This window comes from Coffea arabica, chromosome 2e (genome assembly GCF_036785885.1).
Source record: "Coffea arabica cultivar ET-39 chromosome 2e, Coffea Arabica ET-39 HiFi, whole genome shotgun sequence".
Taxonomy (NCBI): Eukaryota; Viridiplantae; Streptophyta; class Magnoliopsida; order Gentianales; family Rubiaceae; genus Coffea; species Coffea arabica.
The window spans coordinates 14,473,054-14,480,404 of NC_092313.1; positions in this window are offsets into that span (position 1 = coordinate 14,473,054).

Sequence of the window (7,351 nt, forward strand, 5' to 3'; positions counted from 1 at the left end):
TGAAAACCTAATTCTTAAGCTGATTCACAAGGCAATATATCAATAGCTCATTGCACGGTAGGAGTCAACATTTCTACCCTAAATCCACCGCATGCACCCTAAACTCCCCACCACCGCTAGGCCCGCCACCAAGTCGAGAATCAGAATACTGTACCCCCATGAAACACATCTTCATCAATCTGTGCCAATTGTCTCTCCTCAACCGAATTTTAACGAAGGGGAATGCTAACCAAAGTATACAAAAAACACAAACGAGCAATTTATATCAAAGGTGAATATGGCAAACATAAAAGCCCATCCTACTACAAAAATAGAATGCACGTGAAACTAGTGTACAAGCTATTAGTATTAAAGAAATATATGAAATAAAATGTAATCAACGATGACTCTCCTTCATCGCCTTCTGATTTCGAAAGCTCTGGAATTCAAACTTTGATAACTGAAATTTAGGATATTTGATAACCAAAAACTAAACAAGCAAGAATTATCTAGAGAAAAATTTAAAAACGAAAAGAGAAACGTCTGAGAAGGACGAACGAAAGTATACTTGGTAAATAGAAATAGGAAAACTTTATTTAAAAAAAGATAAAATTCAAAAAAGCATTATGTAAAACTCACAACCTGCTCCTGCAGATTCTGCTCTGGAGAATTCTGAATCTGAAACAGGCCTAACCATCGTGTTTTCCATGGCTTGTTCTTTTTCTTTTGTTTTTCACGAAATATTTTTTTATTTTGGGTTGTTTTGTGTTTTTCTTTTTCGGGATCGAAATAAAAGAAACAAGAAGTGATGGGCTGATAGCAAACTACTACTTCGGTTTCCTCATCCGACCGGGACTCCGTATGACTTATCTTCTATCCTTTTTTTTTTTTTTTACGTTTTTAAATGGTAATATACAACTCCAAGAACTATGACAACAAAGGGTCTCGGCACAAGAAGGTTTTAGGTGGACCATGTGCACCATATGAGCTGCACTTTTTTTCTTTTTCTTTTTTTTTTTTTTTTGCTTATGGAGTAGTGATATGACAATCTCAGTTCTGAATGCTCACCACAGAGGTATGGGTCAAGACGACCATAATATGCATAAATCTTTCTTTTTATTTTAGGCTACATTTGAATTGAGAGATTTGACGAAAGAATAGAAATCATTTCTAATTCCTCTAGTTCTTCAGATTATTTAAAGAGAAATTTGGATTTCTAAATCACCAATTATTCTAGTATTTAAAGTGTGTTTTAATAATTGATGAATCGTGAACTCAAATGCTTTTTAAGCAATCCAAGAAATTAGAGCGATTTAGATGAATTTCAAATTTTTCGTCAAAGTTAAGAGTGGCAATAGGGTGGGGTTGGGGCGGGATCCTTTCGTCCGGTTATCAGATAACTCCCCCCATTCCCGCCCCCTACTCTGTTTCCCTTGAGATCCCTTACGGGGGAAGAAATCAATTTACCATATTTAACAATCTGCTCATTCATGAGACAATTTTATCATATATTCTATCCCAAAATATTCAATGAAGACATGTTCAAATACTCAATCTTAAATCATTCCACGAGTTGCAAATACTAATAACTAAAGAAGATTTACAACCTGTCAATATCATGAAAATAACATTAAAACATCCAACTAAGATATAATAGGACCAAATCACAATTGTATGTTTACTTACGATAACACAATTGTAAACAACACTAAATAAGATTAACAAACTGTAAAGATGAAAATGGACTGCTCAGTTTGATGAATTTTAAAATAAATCATATAATAGAGCAAAATCATTAATAAACATCAAATTTGGCCAATCGAATGACAGGCATATTCATCAAATAACTCACAATTTATAGAAGAAAGCCCAAAAATGAAGCAAAGATCGAACTAGACTAATGGTAGGGAACAAAACATTAAATATAAAGAATTGGATTATAACTAAATTATTATATTGTGTATATCTATGTATTATATATACATCTATAAATTTAAATATATATATATATATATATATTTTTTCATATGTGAGGAATGGGATAGGTGTATGTTGCCCCACCCCTCACCCCATTTTAAAGCAGGAGAAATTTTCTCCCCCCGACCCCGCCTCATTTCTACCCCCGGCACCCGCCTCTGTTGCCACCCTTAATCAAAGTTCTCAATCCAAATGAAGCAATTTCAAAGACAGATGCCATGTAATAATGGTCTTTTACAAAAAAGTGAGTTAGCAAAATACTAGGCAAAAAGTCAATTGCATGTAATCGCTTAAAAATTTAGAAAGTTTTGGAAAATGGGAATATTTCAAATTAATAAAGAGGGTGTAAATTTTGGGAAATTTATAAATAGGGTTGGATTATGGTTCATAATTTATAAAAAAAAAAAATTAATGTTGAGGTTGAAATGACAAAATTATCCTTTTTTACTAGTACTAGCACTTGTATGTGTGCGTATATCATATGTGCATCTTTGAGGATACATATGTACACATCTATTGATTTAAAGATGCAAATTTGGATTTACACGTATATTACTAAAGTGCATATTTTTATGGGATAATTTCAGAAACCATCCCTTGAAGTTTCTAACAATTTCACTAGCTTCCCTAAAGTTTGAAAAATTACACAAACCTCCCATGAGGTTAAGGTTTTGATAATAAAATTAGTCCAATTAGAAAAAAAAATATTAAAAAAGTACTTGAAGGAGAGAGATTAAACTTTTATTCCATAAATAACCCTTATGCACGTATATAAAACAGGGCCTTAGCCATTTAAGATCTAAATCCATTAAACGGTTTGAATATGTTAAGATCTAAATTTATTAAATTTAAGTGCTGAACTGGATTATTAAACAGGGCTTTAGCCATTTAAGTTTATTAAATTGGTTGTAAAATAATGATAATGAGTTTAGAATGAGGAGAAACTAAAGAAAAATGAGTGTAGAAGAAAAATAAGGCTGTATATGTATCATTAACTACAACGAAAAGAAAAAATACCGATTTTTATGAAAAAGTACCTCATATTCATTTCAATAACTTAAACAAACAAATGAACAAATGTACATAATTTTCTCGTTGAAATTGAAATGAGAAAGGGAAAAAGTCTCAATTTTTTTATTAAGTTGGATTTTTTTTTAAACTAGGACTAGACGGTTAAAACCGATTTTGATTCTAGTTCCAATTTTTGGTGAACTTAAATAGGGACCAACCTGATTACGATTTTGGCCCTGTTTATGGTTCCTCAAAATCGGTTTCAATTTAACAATCGTGGATCTAATTTCAGTTTGAGCCTAAACCATGGCCATGTGAAGGCCCATGGTCATGGGTGTTCGCATGACCGCCCGCGTACCTGGCAGCCTGGCACAACAATAGCAGTACCCAACTCCCAAATCAGTACCTAAGTTTAGAAAAAGAAATACGAACTTTTGCATGTTAATGATTGACAATTAGAACTAAACTAAAGTTTAAAGCTTTCCATCATTGATTCATCATTCATTAAAAAGGATCACAAAACTATCATTCCTCTTATATTCATAGCAAACAAGTTTTTTTATAATAATACCTATATACAGTAAAAATATACATAAAATTACATATTTAACAAGGTTAACAAATTAAACAACTTGAAATTATTGAAATAATAAAGTACATCATCTCAAATGTAAAATTTTGATAAAAGGTGGTATGATCTTCCATTATTAATTTTTGTTTTAATAGAGAAAATCACAAAATTACCCTAACATATGAACAGGGTTGGTACCCGCATTTTTAGAATATGCAAATCGCGATTGGACTTGCACTCCTTTTGACCCTAATTGCTTGTTAAAAATCGATTTGAGTACCCTATTTTTGTGGTTCAAATAATGTTTGTTTTTGCAGTTTCCTAGTTTTTCAAGTCAATACGAACGATATTATACATGCTTATTTTTATATTGTAAGACTGACATTATTAAAGTTAGTTTAGAATTTAAAATAGGATTTATTATAATAGAAAATCCTGAACAGTAACTTTAAGGCAGTAGAATTTGAGATTTTAGTACAAATCTGTGAATACTAATTTTCATATAAAATTTATGAATCTTCTTAAAGCATGTAACCATTTTTTTTGCACCAAGTAGTCTTCAAAATAGTTGCACTAATGAAATATATATATATATATATATATATATATATATATATATATATATATATATTACCTAATTGCTCGTAGTTGGTAAGCTTTACCTCAAGTGAAAAATATTAATAGGCTTTTAAATAAGTTTAACTAAGCTATTTTCTCTATCCAAAATGCAAGAATTTAGATATTCATTTAAATATTTTTAATTGTTGATCAATAATTTGTGTCAAAGCAACAAATAGTTTGATAAGTTAGTTTTACTAAAATCTTTTTCTTCCCTAAAACTAGGAATTTAGGAAAAGACACTTGGATTACTCCTAAAGTATGTATTGGAAAGCTTGTTGAAGAATAACTGATATGTACATTGATAAGTAGTACCCTAATTGGTTTTCCCTTTCCTTTTTTTTGGTAAGACTTTGCAGGGCTTTACCCAAACTATAACTAATTTACGTGTATCTAGAGAGATTCAAATTTACATCCCATGGAAAAGATCAATTAGGACCTTTCTCTTTTATGTCTCCATATATATAGCTTTCTTTGAAAAGATGGTTACAATTTTCTAGTGAAGCATTAATGATGGGAACAAGCACAGCTATTGAATTTGAGAAGAATAGACCATAACCGTGGAGCGCTCTCTCACACCAAGGTATCCTTATACTATATAAGATTGAATTTTGATCAAAAGAAGAAGCAACCGCATAGGTGGAGGCATTTTGGGAATTTGAAAAATGTGTTACTTTTTTCAACCTTTTAGTGCAATTGATTGCAGCATGTGTTTAATTGATTTTACATTAAAGCCCCATGTTTGTACATTTAAATCTTGTATTTATAGATACATCTGGGTATTTGTGGAATGTGGGCTTATTTGACAATCATTTGTGCGTTTGGTCCAATTCATATAAGTTGTGTTTTTGCGCAATTACCAAAATGGGTTATTATGCAAATAGAGCCACGTAATTATAACCCGAGTAATTGCAATATAACTCCATTTCAATTGTCTGAAACATTCATAATTATATCAACACTAATAATTATAAGCTCGGGCTTGAAACAACTTCTCTACCAACAATAAAATACTATTTACATCCCAATTAAACGGCTAATAAGGTGGATATACTGTTGAGTTATTGTCTGCTGCTTCAGTTATGGCTTTTTCAATTTTTCCTCCTTCACATTTTTCAGTTTTCTCCATTTCGACTTCCAAGCCCGTGTTATTTTTTTAGCCTTTACATTCAGTATTTTATAATGGTTTCAGCAGAAAGCTATATTTCCTTAATATTACTTAATATGTGTTGTTATCTTATTTTTATCTTTATTTAATTGCTCACCACAGACACTTAAAAAATTCTTTTTAACCATACGTGTCAAACACCGCGCAATGTGTGGGCATTCCCTGCCTAGTGTATATATATATATATATCTTTTGAAGGTACGTTAAGATTTCTTGACTGGACGGCTATCATTATTGTAATTCCATGGGTTTAGTGAAAAAAGAAAAGAAAAGAAAAGAAAAAGATTGTAGCGATAAAATAACTAAAGTGTCTATCTCGTTAGAATATATTTTAGATGTCATAATTTTAAAAATGTAAGCTTAATTAGAAAAAATAAATAAATACAATGGAGGGCAGGTAAAATTAATTAGAAAAAGTATATAAATGCAAAGGAAAATAATAATTATTAGTATATATATGTACATGATATGTTAGGTGAATATTATGTATATTAATGAGGGCATCCGTTAGAAAAATCCATAAGATAAATAATAGTAAGATAAAATGTGGATAAAATCCTTTTTACATGGTGTGAATTTAGTTTTAGTTCTACACCTGCTGGGTGACTACTCAAGATTCAAGAAGCTCAAATTGCAGCTGAAAAAAAAAGTTTAAACTTGCTTTCTACACAGACATCTTAGTTTGCCAAAAAAAAAATGAAAAGGCATCGGCACACCTCTGCAATGCCAATATATTGCCAGCTTTAATATTTCAACTAAAGATACAATTTGTGTTTCCACATCAAGTTGGTAATTTAATGCAGAAAATGCTCAAAAACATTTTACATGCAGAAGATGTTTCAATTGCAAAGAATTGAATATGTAGTTTAATGTCCTTTATATCTTAATTCCATTCCGTGGATATCTTGTACTACTGATTTTAGGCATGGATTTTGTTTTCTTTTGATTCGTAATCTTTTTTTGCCTATGTCAATAGTTATTACTTCACTCTCTTTTCCATGTTTGATCATTGATGGTAGTCAGTGATAACAGGTAAATAGTATACTTTACCCTAATTCAAGCTTGCTTTTCGCATATCCAAATTCCTGTTTAAGTACAAGGAACAAAGTCAGATCATAGACACAGATCAACTAATCACAATTTCATGAAATGGACTTAAAAGTAATTGTATCAAAAAGAACTTATTACGTCAAGGCCACAGGTATAGGTTTGTTTCCACAACTCCATCCAGCTCTTATTGACATCTTACTGCCAGGAGGCCCAGGACTAGTTTGATGGTTTAAAAGATAAAGGACAAAGGGAAAACTTTAATGAGGAGATAAGAGAAGAAAAGTAGTTGAGCTGTATTACTGTGTCACATTTTTACTAATGTTTACTAATGGAAAATTGTTCAGGCATGCATTAGCTTTCCATGCTAAAATATCTAATCTTATGGAATTCTTACGAATTTCCTTTCAAAATTTGTCAAATAATTCATGCCGGACGATATTTTCTTTTTTGTCCAAAACTGAATTAAAAAAAGTGTATGCTTGGGCATTTTAAATCCGACTATTTCCTCCTCCTCTCCCTTAAAAACTTCCAAAGAGTAGGTATTTAAGTCCTTTCTTTTCCACCCTCTGATGTCAATCCAAACACGCAGTCTTAGGCTAAAAGGTGTGTTCCAATACTGGTTCCTTACCCTCATGCTTGGCGGCATTCCAAATTCAGGCATTACACTACCACTACGCCTAGATATAATGGACCTAAGGATCGGTAAAAATGGAAGAAGGAAGGGATGCACGTAAGGCAAGTTTCACTTTAATGCATAAATGATTCAAAGAAATTAATAACTAATCACAATTACCACTTTAGTCTCTTCTTTTTCCTTTTCCTTATTTTAGAGGTGTAAACGAGTCGAGTTTAATTGAGTAGCTTACGAGTTTGCTCGGTCAAAATCCGAATTCAAACTCATAATTATCGAGTTGAGCAGATCAAACTATTTGACGAATCGAATTTGAACTTAATATGTGAAACTCGAAATCTTGTCA